Here is a 21,383-nt window from a genome sequence, read left to right as displayed (position 1 = left end):
AATGCATGTCTAAAGGAGTCATTTTCTAAGTATTTATGTAGCTCCGTTTCCTCTGTTCCATGATTTGGAGACCCAAACCACAGGATCACCAGATGAGGGCACACAATTCACTTCCAGGCCATCATTCAGCAATAGTAATCCACCTGCAGGAAGAGAAATAGACAGGATTATCAGTTCCTTCTAGTAACACTAAATATGTATCACCAAGACCTGAAGATACTATTTCTCCTATCTTCTTTTTCTTTTCTCTCCCTACCAGCGTCACCCATACTTTGCATCCTGTCTAATAATGGTTTTCACTGTTACATAAATTGAATCGGGTACCACTACCAAATGTCCTAATATTTTTCCCTTCTCCACATAATTAGGTATTAAAGTGACACCATATTCCTCCAATTCATTCAATGTAATTAATTCTTCCCAGGAGCAATGTTCTATCACCTCTGGTACTGGTATAAAATACATTGAAGATTTAGTTTCTAATCGTGTTATCCCTGTTGATACTTTGTACATGGGGTCTGGAGTGTCCCTATCTGGGTCTATCACCCATAAGAGGTCTTGTCCTTCATGAGCCTAATTCCAATGTAATTCTAAGTAGGTGAAAATTGTGCTGCTCCTGACAGCACTAATTCACAGGGTCGGCTATCTCATTAGGGTTCAGCTGCTTCAGATAATGTTATATCCTTAATAATACATCACCTACTAGTATTAAGTATAATATTGGATAATAGAATATCTACATAGGACATACAAACAGCATTGCCCAGATAATTGAAGCAATACCAGTCCTAGGTATCATGTGATCGGCTGTCTAGTTATAACTCATCAGCAACATATTATTATGTCCCTTGAGGAAAAAACATCTGTTATTCCTGCACAGAGCCGTCACTAGGGTGGTGCGGGCGGTGCCGTCGCCCTGGGCGCAAGCCCAAGGGGGCGCAGCAGCCTCCCGCTACCTTCCCCTTTGTGTTACATAGTAAAAAAAAAAAAATCTTAAAAAAATTTGTGGCCACTCCCCCGACTCGCGGCACCCCCCCCCCCCCCGGGTCGGGGGAGGGGGGTGCCGCGAGTCGGGGGAGGGTGTGCCATGAGAGGGGGGAGGGGCTAGTGTGGTGGCTGGTCCATGAAAGGACTATGAAAAAAAACGCCGGCTCCTGTCACTGCAGCATCACTGATGATGTCACCATGCTGTCAGTGCAGAAGAGCCAACACTGCGGGGAGCTGAGAACAGACCTTAAGTAAGTGAGGGGGATCTGTCAGCTCCATTAGTTGTTCTCTCCCTAAGCACTGGTCTGTTATATCACATGCTGTGTGTTAGCAGCTCTCTGCTTCCAGGACTGCCCCTCCCAGCATCCCCAGCTCCTCCTGACAGCCCTGCGTTCCACCAACACTCTCACCTCTGCTCCTGATAACTATGACTCCAGTGCCCCTCCCAACTCTCGGGGCACTGTACTGTACAGTACAGAGCCCCCATCATTGACCTTTCCTTGCCCTGCATATCAGTTCCCTCTGTTTCTATCCAGATATGTTTCCCTTCCTTCTGATCCCTGACACCTGTCAATTCTGACTCCTGGACCCCCAAAATACAGCTGTAACCTCTGCACCCTCTCCATCACAGGAATGCTCTCTGTATAGTATGGCGGTCACAGGAATGCTCTCTGTATAGTATGGTGGTCATAGGAATGCTCTCTGTATAGTATGGTGGTCATAGGAATGCTCTCTGTATAGTATGGTGGTCACAGGAATGCTCTCTGTATAGTATGGAGGTCATAGGAATGCTCTCTGTATAGTATGGTGGTCATAGGAATGCTCTCTGTATAGTATGGTGGTCACAGGAATGCTCTCTGTATAGTATGGTGGTCATAGGAATGCTCTCTGTATAGTATGGGGGTCACAGGAATGCTCTCTGTATAGTATGGAGGTCATAGGAATGCTCTCTGTATAGTATGGCGGTCACAGGAATGCTCTCTGTATAGTATGGTGGTCATAGGAATGCTCTCTGTATAGTATGGTGGTCACAGGAATGCTCTCTGTATAGTATGGAGGTCATAGGAATGCTCTCTGTATAGTATGGAGGTCACAGGAATGCTCTCTGTATAGTATGGAGGTCATAGGAATGCTCTCTGTATAGTATGGCGGTCACAGGAATGCTCTCTGTATAGTATGGCGGTCACAGGAATGCTCTCTGTATAGTATGGTGGTCATAGGAATGCTCTCTGTATAGTATGGTGGTCATAGGAATGCTCTCTGTATAGTATGGTGGTCACAGGAATGCTCTCTGTATAGTATGGAGGTCACAGGAATGCTCTCTGTATAGTATGGTGGTCATAGGAATGCTCTCTGTATAGTATGGAGGTCACAGGAATGCTCTCTGTATAGTATGGAGGTCATAGGAATGCTCTCTGTATAGTATGGTGGTCACAGGAATGCTCTCTGTATAGTATGGAGGTCACAGGAATGCTCTCTGTATAGTATGGTGGTCATAGGAATGCTCTCTGTATAGTATGGTGGTCACAGGAATGCTCTCTGTATAGTATGGAGGTCATAGGAATGCTCTCTGTATAGTATGGAGGTCACAGGAATGCTCTCTGTATAGTATGGTGGTCATAGGAATGCTCTCTGTATAGTATGGCGGTCACAGGAATGCTCTCTGTATAGTATGGTGGTCATAGGGATGCTCTCTGTATAGTATGGAGGTCATAGGAATGCTCTCTGTATAGTATGGAGGTCACAGGAATGCTCTCTGTATAGTATGGAGGTCATAGGAATGCTCTCTGTATAGTATGGCGGTCACAGGAATGCTCTCTGTATAGTATGGCGGTCACAGGAATGCTCTCTGTATAGTATGGAGGTCACAGGAATGCTCTCTGTATAGTATGGAGGTCACAGGAATGCTCTCTGTATAGTATGGAGGTCACAGGAATGCTCTCTGTATTGTATGGAGGTCACAGGGATGCTCTCTGTATAGTATGGAGGTCACAGGAATGCTCTCTGTATAGTATGGTGGTCACAGGAATGCTCTCTGTATAGTATGGTGGTCACAGGAATGCTCTCTGTATAGTATGGAGGTCACAGGAATGCTCTCTGTATGGTATGGCGGTCACAGGAATGCTCTCTGTATAGTATGGAGGTCACAGGAATGCTCTCTGTATAGTATGGAGGTCACAGGAATGCTCTCTGTATGGTATGGAGGTCACAGGAATGCTCTCTGTATAGTATGGAGGTCACAGGGATGCTCTCTGTATAGTATGGAGGTCACAGGAATGCTCTCCGTGTAGTATGACGGTCATAGGAATGCTCTCCATATAGTATGGTGGTCACAGGAATGCTCTCTGTATAGTATGGAGGTCACAGGAATGCTCTCTGTATAGTATGGCGGTCACAGGAATGCTCTCTGTATAGTATGGCGGTCACAGGAATGCTCTCCGTATAGTATGGAGGTCACAGGAATGCTCTCCGTATAGTATGGAGGTCACAGGAATGCTCTCTGTATAGTATGGAGGTCACAGGAATGCTCTCTGTATAGTATGGCGGTCACAGGAATGCTCTCTGTATAGTATGGCGGTCACAGGAATGCTCTCCGTATAGTATGGAGGTCACAGGAATGCTCTCTGTATTGTATGGAGGTCACAGGAATGCTCTCCGTATAGTATGGAGGTCACAGGAATGCTCTCTGTATAGTATGGAGGTCACAGGAATGCTCTCTGTATAGTATGGAGGTCACAGGAATGCTCTCTGTATAGTATGGCGGTCACAGGAATGCTCTCTGTATAGTATGGAGGTCACAGGAATGCTCTCTGTATTGTATGGAGGTCACAGGGATGCTCTCTGTATAGTATGGAGGTCACAGGAATGCTCTCTGTATAGTATGGTGGTCACAGGAATGCTCTCTGTATAGTATGGTGGTCACAGGAATGCTCTCTGTATAGTATGGAGGTCACAGGAATGCTCTCTGTATGGTATGGCGGTCACAGGAATGCTCTCTGTATAGTATGGAGGTCACAGGAATGCTCTCTGTATAGTATGGAGGTCACAGGAATGCTCTCTGTATGGTATGGAGGTCACAGGAATGCTCTCTGTATAGTATGGAGGTCACAGGGATGCTCTCTGTATAGTATGGAGGTCACAGGAATGCTCTCCGTGTAGTATGACGGTCATAGGAATGCTCTCCGTATAGTATGGTGGTCACAGGAATGCTCTCTGTATAGTATGGAGGTCACAGGAATGCTCTCTGTATAGTATGGAGGTCACAGGAATGCTCTCTGTATAGTATGGCGGTCACAGGAATGCTCTCTGTATAGTATGGCGGTCACAGGAATGCTCTCCGTATAGTATGGAGGTCACAGGAATGCTCTCCGTATAGTATGGAGGTCACAGGAATGCTCTCTGTATAGTATGGAGGTCACAGGAATGCTCTCTGTATAGTATGGCGGTCACAGGAATGCTCTCTGTATAGTATGGCGGTCACAGGAATGCTCTCCGTATAGTATGGAGGTCACAGGAATGCTCTCTGTATTGTATGGAGGTCACAGGAATGCTCTCTGTATTGTATGGAGGTCACAGGAATGCTCTCTGTATAGTATGGAGGTCACAGGAATGCTCTCTGTATAGTATGGCGGTCACAGGAATGCTCTCCGTATAGTATGGAGGTCACAGGAATGCTCTCCGTATAGTATGGAGGTCACAGGAATGCTCTCTGTATAGTATGGAGGTCACAGGAATGCTCTCTGTATAGTATGGCGGTCACAGGAATGCTCTCTGTATAGTATGGCGGTCACAGGAATGCTCTCTGTATAGTATGGCGGTCACAGGAATGCTCTCTGTATAGTATGGCGGTCACAGGAATGCTCTCCGTATAGTATGGCGGTCACAGGAATGCTCTCCGTATAGTATGGAGGTCACAGGAATGCTCTCCGTATAGTATGGCGGTCACAGGAATGCTCTCCGTATAGTATGGCGGTCACAGGAATGCTCTCCGTATAGTATGGAGGTCACAGGAATGCTCTCCGTATAGTATGGAGGTCACAGGAATGCTCTCTGTATAGTATGGAGGTCACAGGAATGCTCTCTGTATAGTATGGCGGTCACAGGAATGCTCTCCGTATAGTATGGAGGTCACAGGAATGCTCTCTGTATAGTATGGAGGTCACAGGAATGCTCTCTGTATAGTATGGAGGTCACAGGAATGCTCTCTGTATAGTATGGAGGTCACAGGAATGCTCTCTGTATAGTATGGAGGTCACAGGAATGCTCTCTGTATTGTATGGCGGACACTAGGAGGTTCTTTATATTGTATGTGTGTGTGTATATATATATATATAATAATTTCGTGTGATGGTGATAAGGGGGCACAATGTGATAAAGTTGGCTCCATGGCACAGTGTGATAAAGGAGAAACTGTGATGGAGGGCACAGTGGGATGAAGGGGCAGTGTGATACAGATGGTACCGTTACAATTATGTTTTAATTTGTTTCAGTGAGTTTTATTTAAAAAAACAATTAATTTTTTATACAGCTAGCATGTGACAGCTGCATTTAAAGTACTTTGATTCTATGGAGGCTTATTACATAAAGATCCTTACAAAGCCAGACCGTGAAGAATGGGGAGGGAGGGGTTTCAGTGCGGTTTAGAACTTGTAAAGCGCTAGCCACGCCCCCACAGGTTGACCACACCCACTCGACTATTGACACTCCCACTTAGATGGGGGGCGCCGGTGCCCTGTCTCGCCCAGGGCACTAAAATGTCTAGTTACAGCACTGTTCCTGCATATATTATTTGGCCGTTATGTTTGATAGTGAAAACTCTATTAAGAAAGTTCCTGATTTCTGCAGTATATTATGCTTCGATCTTCGATCTGGACAGTTAGGACTGCCTAATCTTAGGCTGGGTACACACTACAGCAAAATTCTAACGATACGATAGTTTTAGCGATTTTACCAGCGACGGGGAAAAAAGTCCCGATCATCATGCTGATTCCTGTGTACACACTATACACGTTGTACATGATTTACCTGCAGATCTGTGCTCCTTATATGTCATTAGCATTGGCTGAAAAGTAGCAGCATAGTGTCAGGGTCAATCTCCTTCACTACTTCCCGAAAATGGATAGGACCTTACACTACTTATGCCGGGGTCTGCAGAATTAACAAGGATGAACTTTAATGGCAAGGATCATAGTGCAAACAGGTGCCAGACCACCTTTGCAGGGTTTTATATAGACCCATTTATATAGAAACATTTGATGAGACATGTTACACCACAGAACCTAAACAGATGGTGACGTTTGTAATACCCAAGCACACATCACCTTGGTAATTATCCTTCAGAGGATCCTACAACTAGACAATCCGTTGCCCAGATCACCACTTACTGCCATCATTTACTTTTTACTCTAATCTGAAGGTATGTGAATAGGTACAAGTCTCATCAGGGGACTGTTGATATAACTATTAGCTTCTGATCGGTGCCAGCAAGCTGTGGGGGAAGGGAGGGAGCTTCAATTAGTGTCTGACAGCCTGACACCAAGCACTGCCTCCACATTCCTTTGCCTTTGGTGCGGCTAAATTCGGATCACATCAATGGAAGACACGGAGGAGGTTCTCCAAGGGGAGGCTTGGTTGACTGTAGATTCTAGGGGCTCATTTTTCTGTCCCTTTTGGAGGCATGCACGACTTGGTGGCTAGAGGTGTGTAAGCAGCTTATTGGATACATACAATCCTATATGAGGAGTTATAGCAAGAAGTTTTGTTTCAGACTTCCGCAGACATATATCACTGACCGGTATTACGGCCTTATGGTTCATGGGGTGTGATTGCTTTATCTGTCATTCTGTGTAGTTTCTCATATCTTTGCCCAATCCCTCCCGTGATATCTCTATTCCCCGGCCCTTGCCGCCGGCGCCTTTCTTTCTACCATGGGGCTTAAAGCGTCTGAACGGAGTGACAGAGAGCCGCTGCGAGAACAAGACAAAGAGTCGTGATGTGTGTGCATACAGAGCCGGATTTAGACCTCATAGGGCCCTAGGCAGGATACTGTTTTTGGGCCCCCTCCCTGAAACAATCCATAGCACTATATTTTTGCAGCCTACCATATACCCCTATAGTTACGTAGAAGTGAAAGCATGTGCCGCCGCATGCCTACCATATACCCCTATAGTTACGTAGAAGTGAAAGCATGTGCCGCCGCCGCCAAAGGAGGTGAGGGCGTGGTTTGCATCTTTGGGGGCGTACCTAACATGTGAAAAGAGCAAGGCCACCCTGCTGCAGAAAAAGGCACCCCTAAATAATTACCAAGCAGTCCCGTTTTTTTAAGTAGTTGGGTCAAAACAACTTAATAAATATTGAAGTCAGGGCAGAAATACTTACTTAAGTTGTTTGCAAAAATAATACGCATAAATCCAAGTATGTGCTCTTGTCACTTTTGTCCCTCTATCATCACACTATGGGGCCTATTTATCAAAGTATTCCCCCCTTAAAAATCCCCGAAAACAGCGTTTTCGGGGCTTTACCGGTAAAATCATTATGTATTAAGCTAGCATCGCAGCAGATATCGGAGATATCTGCTGCTTTGCACCTATTACCGTTTATCTTTCTCAATTTCTTCATGAAAATGTACGCCATCTGAAGCTGGCGCCATCTGAAGCTGGCGCCATCTGAAGCTGGCGCCATCTGAAGCTGGCGTACATTTTCATAAGTGAAAGTTTTCTTACCTGTCAGCTCAGCAGAGCTGGTCGGCGTCTGTGTGGAGGGGTGGAGGGATGTGATCCCTCCCAGTCACATGTCAGAGTTCACCAGAGTTCACTGCTCTGGTCACTGCTGCGGAGAGACAGATTACCTCTGCTATTAACTACAAGTAGTAAAACATTCCTTTAGTTAATTTTATGTTATTTTTCCAGACCTTTATTTATTTATTTATTTTAGCATGAAATATACCCATCTAGTTTAGTGTACATTTTATTAAACATATATATTGTAGAGATTCATTCATTAATTTACTGATTCTTCAGTAATGCTGTCCGTCTCACAAGAAACGCAGACAGTGGGAGATGTAATGCCTGGTTTACAGTCAGCGCATGGGCAGTAACCAACACAAACACAAGAGAAGATCACCGCAGCTTTCAGGAAGGAGATAAGACTGCGATACCCTGGTGAGTCACTTCTCAGGGACAGCAGGTTATCGGCACTGCTGTCCCTGAGATTTTTTTTAATACATTGCCGTTACTTTTCAATCCTTATCAAGGAGATAAGGATTGAAAAGTTTCAACTGAAAAAAACGAAGGGTCATAAATAGACCCCTGTGCCCCTTCATTGTCACTTTTACCCCTTCACAATATCACATGTGCCCTTTCACCATCACCTCTGTGCCCATCACCATCACCACCTCTGTGCCAATCACCATCTCCACCTCTGTGCCAATCACCATCACCACCTCTGTGCCCATCACCACTTCTGTGCCAATCACCATCACCACCTCTGTGCCCCTTCACCATCACCACCTCTGTGCCCTTCACCATCACCACCTCTGTGCCAATCACTATCACCAATTCTGTGCCCCTTCACCATCACCACCTCTGTGCCCATCACCATCACCACTTCTGTGCCCCTTCACCATCACCACCTCTGTCCCTCTGTTGTTTTACTTACCTTTCTATTGCCTTTCTTCTCCGGCGCGCTGCTTCTCCTCGGTCAGTCCAGATTAAAAAAAAAAAGAGTCACGTGATCGCTCGTCGGGTCCGGCAGCGTCTCCTCCTCTCTCTATCACTGAGACACTGAGAGGAGAAGAGGCTGCCGGGACCCTATTTGCGGCACCTGACCCCCCCTCCCCCGACTCGCGGCACCCTCCCCTGACTTGTGCGGGGGGGGGCACGAGTCGGGGGAGGGGCCGATTTTTTTTATTATTATTTATTTTTTAAATTGCTCCTGTCCCCCCAGCTGTGCCCCCCGAGAGCCTCTAGGCCCTAGGCAGGTGCCTAGGTTGCCTAGCGGTAAATCCAGCCCTGTGTGCATACACACTGCAGAATTGTAACAACATTGTTTCATTGAACAAGATTTTTAGCTCAGTTTAAAAATCTCGTTAAATTATACAATAGGCTTTGGACCATTAATCGTTGTAGGGTTCATACTACTGTGATATCGGCCAAATCGGTTATCATCTGATTGACCTGATACTTGTCTGAAAACACAGTAGTGTGTACCCAGCATTCATTTATTGATTAAACTAGAGGGATTCTTAGTATTATCTCTCTATCTAGTTTCGATGTTGTTCTAAATGAATGAGAGGTGTGCAGTCCACAATAGATATTAAAAGGTAAAAAATCTGTTGTATTTATATGTATATTGTTTGGCCGTTATGTTTGATAGTGAGAGCTCTATCAGGAACGTTCGGATAGCACTGCCTAAAAAGTTAGAAAGGTGCAAATCTTGTATACCAACCCACTTTCCTTTAAACAGGTATATAATTTGTACTCGATTATAATAGATGTTAACAAATTATATAGAACATCACGTCTATTAATTAAATGAGAGGCTCGTAGTATATAATATGATGTATCTCTGCTCCGAGCGTCTAATCAACGCTGCTAACTTTATGAATGAATTGAAAGACTTGTACCACTTCTTTTTTTTTTTTTTTTTTACTTTTTTTCCCCCCCCCGAAATAAAAGTAAAACAAATCAGTAGCATCAAGGACATTGTGTACAATATCAGTTACAAACATCAATAAGTTCAAGTACATTTGGAAATCTCACAACATTTTGACATGAGTATTCAACTTCAGGTGATATTACAGTCAAATCGTTACATCGCTCATGTTATCATCATCATCATTTATTTATATAGCGCCACTAATTCCGCAGCACTGTACAGAGAACTCACTCACATCAGTCCCTGTCACATTGGGGCTTACAGTTTAAACTCCCTAACACACACTCACAAACAGACACACAGACTAGGGTCAATTTGTTAGCAGCCAGTTAACCTACTAGTATGTTTTTGGAGTGTGGGAGGAAACCAGAGCACCCGGAGGAAACCCACGCAAACACGGGGAGAACATACAAACTCCTCACAGATAAGGCCATGGTCGGGAATCGAACTCATGACCCCAGCACTGTAAGGCAGAAGGGCTGACCACTTAGCCACCGTGCTGCCCATGTTATGATAAAGAATTACAAGTAACCGTATATACACTTATTTGCAATTGTAGTTGTCCAAAGAGCGTGAATAATAAGAATGAAGTAATAAAGAAGAAAACAATATTCAAAACTAATAAAGTAAAATAAAAAATCAAGGAGATATAATGGAAGGGAAGGGGGAATGATAGTTGTCTTATATGCAGGAAACAGAGGAATGGGAATATAAGCCCATATTTTGTCAGTCTAAAGATGTTTAATATCCCCAGGAGGTATCCGGAGAGCTAGGGGGGTGGGTTGCCAAAATAGCTTATTTGTTAGGCTTGATTAGCTCAATTGCCTAAGTAAGTACCAAGTAGTAAATTCGAATAACTTAAAGATATTTTGCTGAACTGTAGGTTCTAACAATTCAATAACCGTCCCCCATTTTTTCTGAAATTTCACACCTTTTTCTATATCAGTATATTATGTCAAGAATCTCTGTTTTAAGCATTCCAATGGTCGAGGGTATAGAAGATGTCCATCGACGCAATAACAACTGCTTAGCTACCGTAACTATTACAATCAGGGCAGCTATTAAATCCAAGGAAGGGAAAATATCTTTCCAGCTGGTAAAGTCAGCTAATAAAAGAGGTTCGGCAGCCAGCGTAGCCTGTATTTTGAAAGTCTGGTTAATATAATCAACAACTTTTTACCAATATTTTCTAACCTTTCTGCATTCCCAAAAGTTGTGCAGCCAGTTTGCTTCTTTTTGGGTTTTGCACTTTGGACATAGACCTGTTTCCCCTTCAACCATATGACAACGTCTGGCCTGTGTAATATATGCTCTATGAATCACCTTTAGGAGTATTTCCTGAAGGCGAGTGGTAGTTAGTGATTTCCAAATGAATTCAAAATGACAGGTTAGAACATTTGGGTCTTCTACACTATCGACATCTTTTTTCCATGTCTCAAACATTTTCCTCCAGAGAGTCACCGTTTCTGCTTGTATTAAATCTGCATAAATATATCTGATTTTAAAGGGTAGGGATTTCAAGAAGGTAAGTAAATTTTCCAAACCATCTGACTCCTGTGTGGAGTTTGTCAGCCATGTGTTCGAAGTTGTATAGTGTCGGAGCTGGAGATACATGAAAAACTGAGAATTCGGAATGCCTGTCTTTTCCTGCAACTGTTCAAATGTATATAACCTGCCACCTGGATCGAATATATCTCTAATAGCCATTATACCCTTATCCCGCCATATATTGAAATTGGCATTTTCTAAACTTGGCTGAAATGCCGGGTTGCCCCAGATCGGTAAAAACCTGATAGATCTGTAGTCCCTATTGTACTTTTTATTTATGTGAATCCATGCTTTATACGTGTCTCTAAACAAGATATTTTGGCGATAACGGCTGGTATCAGAGATTTAGGCAAATGTAATAATGCAGCTGGGCAATAAGGAGAACATACTGCATTCTCCAGGTTTTAATTAGTGTAACAACTACGTTGATAAAGCCAATCAACAATATAGCGAAACAACACTGCTCGTGTGAATGCGTTCACATCTGGCAAGCCAATCCCACCTTGAGATTTTCCAAGTATCCCTTTACTCCAAGCTATACAAGATTTTTTAGTGTGCCAAATAAATTTGGAAAATAACGTTGTGCATATATGTGTGTCAAACTTGTTTAATCCTATAGGGAGCATTTGTATTGGGTATGATAATTTTGGGAAGATGACACTTTTAATGACCACATTGCATCCTAAAAGAGAAAGTGGGAGATCATGCCAGCTATTTAAGAGCACCAAGATTTTTTTCATGATAGGAGGATAATTAGCAGTATAAAGATTTTGCAATTTAGCTGGAATATGGATACCCAGATATTTAATTTTGTTGCAATTTAGCATGAATTGCGATGTAAGAGCTGCATTGCCCACTATGGCTTGTACACCTGATAATGGTAACATTTCTGACTTATCAAAATGTATTTTGTATCCTGCAAAGGAACTAAACTCTTGTACAGTGTGAAGAATAGCAGGGATTGATTTCTCTGGGTTGGATACCATCAGTAACATGTCATCCGCAAAGAGAGCTAATTTAGCCTCATAATTCCATACTGGAATGCCCATATAGACAATACTTTCTCTTAATACCACCGCTAGAGGCTGTAACGCTATTGCGAATAGTAGTGGGGATAATGGGCAACCCTGCCTGGTACCTCGTTCTACCTTAAATGCAGATGAAAGATGACCATTAGTCAAGACTTGTGTATAAGGGGCATGATATATAGATTTCAGGGTATTAATATATCGCTCGGGGAAGCCAAACTTATGAAGGGTCTTGAACAAATGAACCCACGTCACAAGATCAAACGCTTTTCCGGCGTCTAAGGATAGCAGTAAGGTAGGATCATCTGCCCCCTACTTCCTCCAGTGCCTGAAGGATTGTTAGAATCTTTCCAACATTAGTTACCGAATGACGCCCAAATATAAATCCCATCTGATCATTATGAATTAAACTTGACATCAATATGTTAAGCCGTTCTGCTAGTATTTTCGTAAATAATTTATAATCCACATCTAGTAACAAAATGGGTCTATATGACCCTGGCAACACTTTATTTCTCCCTGGTTTGGGAAGCACTTTAATGATGGCACTGTTGGAATATAATGGAACTTTGTTATCTGTGAGAATGAAATTAAAAACATCTGTCAATATGGTTGCAATTCTATCCTGAAGGATTTTATAAAATTCCCCGCTAAGCCCATCAGGGCCTGGGGACTTGAAAGATTTCAGATGTTTGATCGCCTTCAGAAATTCTTCTAAGGTAATAGGCTAAAACAGGACCTCTGCTTTTGTTGCTGTCAGTTGTATTAGGGAGACTTTTTCCCAAAATAAATCCCGTGCATCTACATCTATAGGATTTTGGGAACAGAGCTTTGAGTAGAAAGAACTCCGAATCTCTATAATTTCCATCCCCTGATACTTAATAGTTCCATCTTGTGCTTGTAAAGAAATGATGTTGCTATTCAGTCTAGTCCCATTTAATAAGTTAGAAAGAATTCTGCTTGATTTGTTGCCACATTTATAAAAATTGAATCTATTTGCATTCGTTTGGCGGTCACACTGTCGCTGTATAGTTTGGTCAAAATATATTTGCTTTTGCTTATATCTATTTCTATTTTCTGGGGTAGGTGTCACGAGCCGCGGCGGTACTTACAGCCGTGGTGGCTCGCTTCTGGTGCCCTCTGGCGTCCCGGCCGTCACCTTGACGACCGGGACGTCATTTCCGCCGGGGTCTCGACCGTTGCCAAGGCAACGGCCGGACGCTTCTCAGTGTAGCGCCACGTCCCGGCAACAGGGGACAGCCGGACGCGTGCGCAAAGGTTCTTAATAGCCTGAAGGCTATTAAGCTTTAATTTATTAGTTAGCCGGGCCCTGGGTGTAAATACAGAGCTAGGCTCTGGTTGGTCCAACTATGTATTTAAGGCAGTGAGGTCTGCAGTATGCATACAATTTGTTAATCAATTTTAGGAAGAATGCCTTGGCTTGTGTATTTGGGGCATATACATTACAAATAACATATTTAGTGCCCTTAATAGTAGCATCTAAGATGACGTATCTCCCTTCTTTATTGACTATTTTATGATGAATATCTACTTGTAAGTTTTTTCGCACTAAAATCGCCACTTCCCTTGACTTCCTATTATTTGATGCATACGCCAAAATTTTCTGCTTTAGCATCGACAGCTTGTCATGCTCTGCATCGGTCAGATGTGTCTCCTGAAGCAGAGTGACGAATTTTTCCACTTGATGGGCGAGTTAATGCCTCCAACATTCCATGAACAAAACTTTAGCGTGGCCATTTGCCCATTAGAAGCCAATGACACATGGAGACATACTGATTTACAACAGCATCTTCGTATTGATACTCCCCCAACAATTCCCATTTGACAATAGGTTCCGTTGATTTAAGTTGAAAGAGAGGACAACTACCTTTAGGAAGGGATAAGGACAAGGGTAGGAACAACAGACATAAATGTAGCATGTGCAGTTCACCATAATAATAATAATCATGATGCCCGAACATATTGAAATGTGAGGAGTAACCATATTGGGTCAATAGAATAACCGCAAAAAAGGAAAAACAAAAGAAAACAACAAGAAGAAGAAAAAGGGAAAACAACCATACTAAAGAGGGAACCCACTTTTTTCATAAGATGATTATAGCAGGAAAATAAAATAAAAGGGACTATTCTTATCCTGAACTTGGAAAGGGACCGAATTTCAGAGCCCTTTCCCCCCCCCCCCCAACATTCAAAGCACATTCTGATACTTTTTATCTGAGCTATCGTAATATAAACTTTAATGCACAAAGAAGCAAAATAACATCAAAACAACATAGTTACGTGACTATGGGTTCAAAGATAGCTTTCTCTCTGCAGGAGTGGTGAGCCGCTATATAGCTATGATATGTCCTGAACAAAATCAGTTTTTGATTTGTTGCTTCAATTTCTGCCGCCTTCTCCGATAAGTAAGCTTGCGCATCATCCGCTGTCATAAAGTCTTTATAATCACGGCCATCAAAGACCCTCAGCCGAGCAGGATATAGAAGGGCAAATTTCTTGCCTTCCTTTACCAGCGCAGTGCACACTGGAGAGAATTCCTTTCTTGCCCTGGTGACCTCCGCCGAGTAGTCTTGGAAAAGTAGTAAACGATTACCATCCCAGGACATAGTGCCTAGATTTTTGAAGCTGACCAAAGAGCAGTCTTATGCATATAATTGAAGCATTTAAAGATGACTGTGCGGAGCCGCTCTTTCATGTTTTCTCTCTGCGGTCCCAGCCTGTGCGCATGTTCAATATCGATATTAGCAAGTTCTCCATTTATCCCCAGAATTTTGGGTAATTCTTTAGAGAGAAATGATTTCAAGACTGTACCTTTAATTGCCTCAGGTAGGCCAACCAGACACAGGTTATTTTTCCTAGATCTATTTTCCAAGTCGTCCAACTTATTTATCATTTGCTTTTGAGTTTTAAGCAAAGACTTTGTAAGAGTTTTCTGACATTCAATCTCCAATGCGCATTTCATTCATTTGAACTAGTTTAGTGGTCTGTGAGACTTGGGGGTAAATATATCAAGGTCCGATTTTTTTCAGCATGTTAAAATCGCGGCAAATCGTGGGTGATAACCCCGCGATTTTAGTCAAAATTTTCTCAAATGTATCAAGCCTCGATTTCTACCCTGATCTTCAAAATCGCTGGTCATCTCTGACGATTTGCTGCGATGTAAAACACTCCCGTGTTAGCTAACTCTCCCATGTTGTAGCAGCGAATTGTATAAACACATCACTGTTACACTGCCTGTCATACAGCTGCCGCAGCTCTGGCAGTTGTCAAAAGTGTCAAAAATAGATCAAAGTTAAAAAAAAAAAAAAAGGGTGCTGCCAGCCTACTGCTGGTTCCGTGAAAATCGGAATTTTTTTTGCGTCCCCCCGATTTTCAAGGAACCAGCACTAGGCAAACCAGTTGGGGTGTCCCCCCTTCCTTGAAACATGCGGCAGGGGTCCCCCTGCCATAATGACAAACCAACCCCAGGCTGTTCAGCGTTGGGCTGGATTCCCTAGAGAGAGGGGTCCACCAAAAAAAAACAAGCGCCCCCCCCCCCTAGGGACACCCAGCCCAGTGCTGAAAGCACTAGGGCTCTTCCTATACCCCTAGGCAGTGTGTGTAGGGTAATAACGGCAATATAAGTGTTAAAAAAACAAACAGACGCCATTTTGTTTTGTGGAACTACAAGTCCCAGCCAGCCAGGTTGCCCTAAATAGTGTGGGCATGCTGCCACTTGTATAACTACAAGCACCAGCATACGAATGGCAGCCAGGGCATGTTAGCACTTGGAGAACCACAAGTGCCAACATACCCTGACACCCAGGGCTGGCTGGGACCTGTAGTTCCACAAACCAAAATGTGTACAAATCCACAACACCCTTGTTAAAACCACTAACATTTAATAGAAATAATAAACCCACAATAATGACAGTAAACACCCTCATTTACACCATATATTTTTATTAAAAATAATAAATCCCCAATATACTCACCAATGAAGTTTTCTTCTGTTGTCAGCAGCTTTCAATCCAAAAATGACTGTCACCAAAGTCCAAAATAAATTTGTAATTCCCAAAGTCCATGCTTGACCATGTCCAAAATAAATTTGTAATTCCAAAAGTCCTGCTTGTAATGTCTTCTGTTCTTCAGCCAGGGGGGCCCCATATTTGAAACATCCCTAATTCTTCTTGCTTGAGTGAAGGAAAATGAAAAAAGTGCAGGACCACCGCAAACAGCTTCTACACAGTAGAAGCTCCAATACGCAATGAGCTTAGCTCATTGTACGCAATGAGCTTAGCTCATTGCGCTAGGTCTATTTATAGTCTATGGGGATTTTCCCTCGACTGTGGGAAAATTCCCATAGACTATAATTAGAACTACCGCAATGAGCTAAACTCATTGCGCATCCGAGCTCCTACTGTGTAGAAGCTCCGATACGCAATGAACTTAGTTATTTGCATGTCACACACCGGCCCCATAACTAGGTATTGCTGTGTGACTTGCCCTTTAAGGAACTATGCTGGTGCTTGTCTCCTGTTTCAGAGTCTCTACTTTTTCATAACTGTTTTCTGTTATCCTAATTGGAACCGCCTTCTGAAGCTTATTGGTTACTGAAGACTATTTCAACCTCTTGTGATCAGGGACTCATTGCCTGATCTTCATGTTACTTACCTTACCGTGGGTTCTGGCTGTATACCTAATTCTCTGAGTGTCTCCTGGATGTTATCGGTTGCCGAGATTGCCTGACATCGCTGATCTCCATTTGGCTCCGTGATATACCACCTCATTGTTCATCTACAAGCTTAAACTATTAATTGGACTTTCATCAGCACATTGAACTATTTCGTGAGTTGCCTGTTACAACTGTGCTTATATTGATTGGCTCAGCTACTCCTCTTCCCGGCTGCCTGTATTTCTTATTTGAACTACAATCAAGTTCTTGTTATCTGTGGTTCTAGGTCCGGCCGGCTATCATTATTATTCTGCTGATTATTATTTGCTGGACTATTATTAAGAAGTATTGCCGAGCTAGGAGTCAGTTCTGATAGTTAAGTTCTGTGCGATATCAGCTGTATTTCTATCAAGTGATGAACTTTCGTTTCTCTGTGTATTGGATTATCTGATTTCTACTATTACCCATCGTTTGGATTTCTATTGTCACGATGTACTTCTAAGCAACATTCCTCTGCATGTTCCTAGTTTACTGAAGTTCCTGGACTGCATATAACATCTGTTGTTCCGCTGATATGAACCGTTACTTTACCTATAACCATCCGCTAAAGTGAATCACATTCTATCAGGATTAGCAAGTCTACATACCACTCATCGGACTTTCAGCTGTGTCAGTGATTCTCCTTTATTTGCTGTGTGCGTTACAAAGGTTCAAGAGTTCTAGATTACCATATCAGCGTTGAACTGTCATTGCTTGTCCTCATGCTGTTGCTAATGGTTACCATCTGAAGTACTGTTATGTTTGTATTTTATTTATGAACTGCCGTGTACTCAGCATAGCTGAGTTGTACATTTCCTTTATCTATTGCTGCTGCACCACTGAATAATATACTAAAGTTGCAATGCTATACCATCGTGTCTGTATTTCTTCACTGTGATATCCTCCACCTGAACTATATCCCAGCGTGTTCTGTCTCCACTACCCTCTGCTTTACCATCTAAGCAGAGGTTGGGGATCCACAAAAATCCCTAGCCGTGACATTGCATTAGGTCTATTTATAGTATTAGGTGATTTTCCACGCTAGTGCATCATGGCGAGTGAAGAGGCAGTAACAATCAGATGTTAATAGATGGACTAAGACATCAGTACAGACCACTACTGAGTGGAGCAGGTAAGCGATAATCTGCGGCAGTACACGGAGAAGTAGAGGGTGATGATCCACGGCAGTTACCACTGTCGAAGTCAGCAAATTGGATAAAGTAATTTCAATTAATATCGAGCAAACTTGGTTGTCTTTGTCTGAAATTATGCGTAGAGCACGCTACAGCGTGGAGAAGCGTATCCAGCCGCAACACGTGGCAATAAGAGGTTTTACACTTTTATACACATTTACATGAACATATGGGCAGCACGGTGGCTCAGTGGTTAGCACTTCTGCCTCACAGCACTGGGGTCATGAGTTCAATTCCCGACCATGGCCTTATCTGTGTGAAGTTTGTATGTTCTCCCCGTGTTTGCGTGGGTTACCTCCGGGTGCTCCGGTTTCCTCCCACACTCCAAAAACATACTAGTAGGTTAATTGGCTGCTATAAAAAAAATAAAAAATTGACCCTAGTCTGTCTCTTTGTCTGTGTGTGTGTGTGTGTGTGTATGTTAGGGAATTTAGACTGTAAACTCCAATGGGGCAGGGACTGATGTGAATGAGTTCTCTGTACAGCGCTGTGAAATCAGTGGCGCTATATAAATAAATGGTGATGATGATGATGATGATGAACATACACATTTGTAATTAGTACACATTAATTGTAGTTGCAACACACAGTTATTTATGTCGAAATGTAGTAGTATTTATGTTTAATATTATAGGTTATATACATGCTAGTGAAATCAAGGGTTTAGGTTGCAGGAAATATGTCATGTTTAGTATCATTATAATCCCCTATTCATCCGCAGTTGTCCGGTTCATTCGCCGAAAGGATCACACATTGCATACTCTAGCAATGTTAGGGAATAAATGTTTAAAATGATGCTGACTGTATAATGTAAATAGACTAGTTTAAACTGGATTCTTGGCGGGAAAATTGGAGTACATCCACTGGAGAGCTGACCCCCACCTTTGGATATTTTGGTTTGAACTGGTCTATGACCTGCAGTACACTGGACCTTCCTGAAACCTGGACCAATAGAAGCAAGCCACATCATCTGCATTGTTTTACTGTATTCACTGACTGTATATAAGCAGGGGCTCTGGACTTGGTGGACAGTCTTCTTGACCACAGCCTTCAGACCTGAATGACTGTACACTGGATTCAGGGCCCCTGCGATAAGTAACGGCTGTACTTGTTTTATTCGGATTTGTTATTCTGCTACTTTTGGCTATTAAATTACTTTGTACTTTGGAACCACACATCGGCAATCGACATTCGTTATTGGATAGCAATTAGACGTGCATAACAATTTTGGCGCTAGCGGTGGAAGTTACGCTACTGGACGATATGCAAGGCCTACGTATTTCGGTTCCTCAACAAAGGGTGGAGACGCGTCATATACGGGTAAGAACGCAATGTGTTGTGAGACCGAATGTCCGTTTTTGCATTATCTAAGGAGCGTTAAATTGAATCTAGGGACAAGAGAGAAAACTGTTTATTTTTATTGTCATTTTGCGTTTTAAGTGTATTGCATTGCTTAGCGTATGTGTACTTCCTGCATTGCATATGTGAACTTCCGGTATTGTAGCCACGTGTTTAAACAGTCGTGTTCATAGTCTGTTATATATGCACAGTATAATCACTTGGTAAAACCTCTGAAAAGATATTACTATTGTTTGGGAAATTTATTTTCTGCGCAGAAAACTGAGGTGTATGTGTTTGTGAATTGTATGACTTTGAAGTGAAAGTTGATTTACTGTTGAAAAATACAGGGATCGGTTGACACTTGATGAGGCGGCCTGGACAGCTAAGGTTAGGTACACAGGGCAGGTATACTGGCAGCAAAAGCTCTGTTTGAAAAGAGAATATTTAAAGAGGCTTTTGAAACGTACTCCCTAATAGTAATCGCAAAGATTAGCGATAGCTAGTATCTCTAAGCGGTGCGATCGGACCGCATGGTTTATTGTGTAACTGTGATTGTGACTTGGGTGGAGCTACAGGAGGAATTACGCTGGCAAGGCGGGTAAACTACGATGCTACCAGTTCAGTAATATAATCGACAGATTTTGTGGAGAGACAGGGTATCGAGGAGCTGATATTCCTGTGGTTCATAGTGATATTTATGTGTTAGGTGTGTGGGCGTAGCCTGTGAAATCATCCACTGTTATAATCTCTAGTAGGCTCTGTTTGAAAAGAGAACAGTTAAAAAGGCCCTTTTTGCGTACCGTTGAGAAATAGGTTGTTTTCACAATGGTTGCGAAGCAAACGCTAGAGATGGTTGATGGTGTGCTGCCTAAGGAAGGACCGATTGGTTCTGCGAGGTTCCTTATGTTTAAGAAGTATGGTGCATATGCAATGGTGTATTGCGACAAATGGGTCAAGATGAACAAGGATTGTGTGAAACCGTTCCCAAAGATTGGTACTTTCGATTCAGAGGTACTAAATAATTGAAGAAATAAAGTGCGGTTGATTAAATCAACAAAAGTAAGAATTGAACATGATGACTTTTTGAAATTGTGGCTAATGGAGGAGAACACTTGGCAAAGCAGCGCGTAGGTGTGGGGAAAAGCGCGCGCATGGCGGAAGTAGCTGTTGAGAAGCATGGAGAACTGAGAGAAGCGCGCCCCCGCCGCCGTATGCGGTAGGGAGCATAAGTACAGCCATTACCAAAAATGATAAAAATGAAATTAACAAGTTATATCCTGTTTTGAGTCAATTTAAAACAAGTGTTTCTGAGGAAGAGGATGAACCCACCGTGATCTCAGCCATTTCCCATGCTATTAACATGTTAGAGGTACAACGGAAGTATGGAAAGGGAGCGATCCCACCAGCAGGGGTAGCGGCTGAGATAGGTGAGAGTAGTGGGGTAACCACTAGATGGGAGAACATCCATGGTGTCACGATTTGCACTCTGCAGCTGCTGTCTACAGTCACTCTATTGGATTTGGTATGCTTTTCACTTGTAGTACCACTGCCCACCAAAGGGGCCACTGTGCTACTTGATTATTCTCCTTGATCACTGGGAGTGGTTTCAGCTGCATGAGGCCTATTTATACCTGCCTGCTTCATACAGTCTGGGCCAGATCATCAGGTCTTTCCGAGGAGCATTCCCTGTGCTCAGCTTCTATCTGCTATCTGGACTCCTGCATATTTCTTCGTTGAAATCTACTATTTGCTGTTACCTGTGTCCTGGACTCCTGCATCTTCAACCATTATACCTGGTACTTGTAGTTCTACGCTGCCTGTTGAAATCTACTATTTGCTGTTACCTGTGTCCTGGACTCCTGCATCCTCAATCATTATACCTGGTACTTGTAGTTCTACGCTGCCTGTTGAAATCTA

The 21,383-nt window shown here is 42.9% G+C and overlaps 1 protein-coding gene across 2 annotated transcripts in view; it reads right to left on the bottom strand.

Moving 5' to 3' along the window:
* The window catches only part of LOC142159791 (uncharacterized), a 1,176,369-nt gene that overhangs the window by 387,102 nt on the left and 767,884 nt on the right, over window positions 1-21,383 (bottom strand). The window lies entirely within an intron of this gene.

This window comes from Mixophyes fleayi, chromosome 6, assembly GCF_038048845.1.
Source record: "Mixophyes fleayi isolate aMixFle1 chromosome 6, aMixFle1.hap1, whole genome shotgun sequence".
NCBI lineage: Eukaryota > Metazoa > Chordata > Amphibia > Anura > Limnodynastidae > Mixophyes > Mixophyes fleayi.
This window is presented reverse-complemented; position numbering and strand designations above follow the sequence as displayed.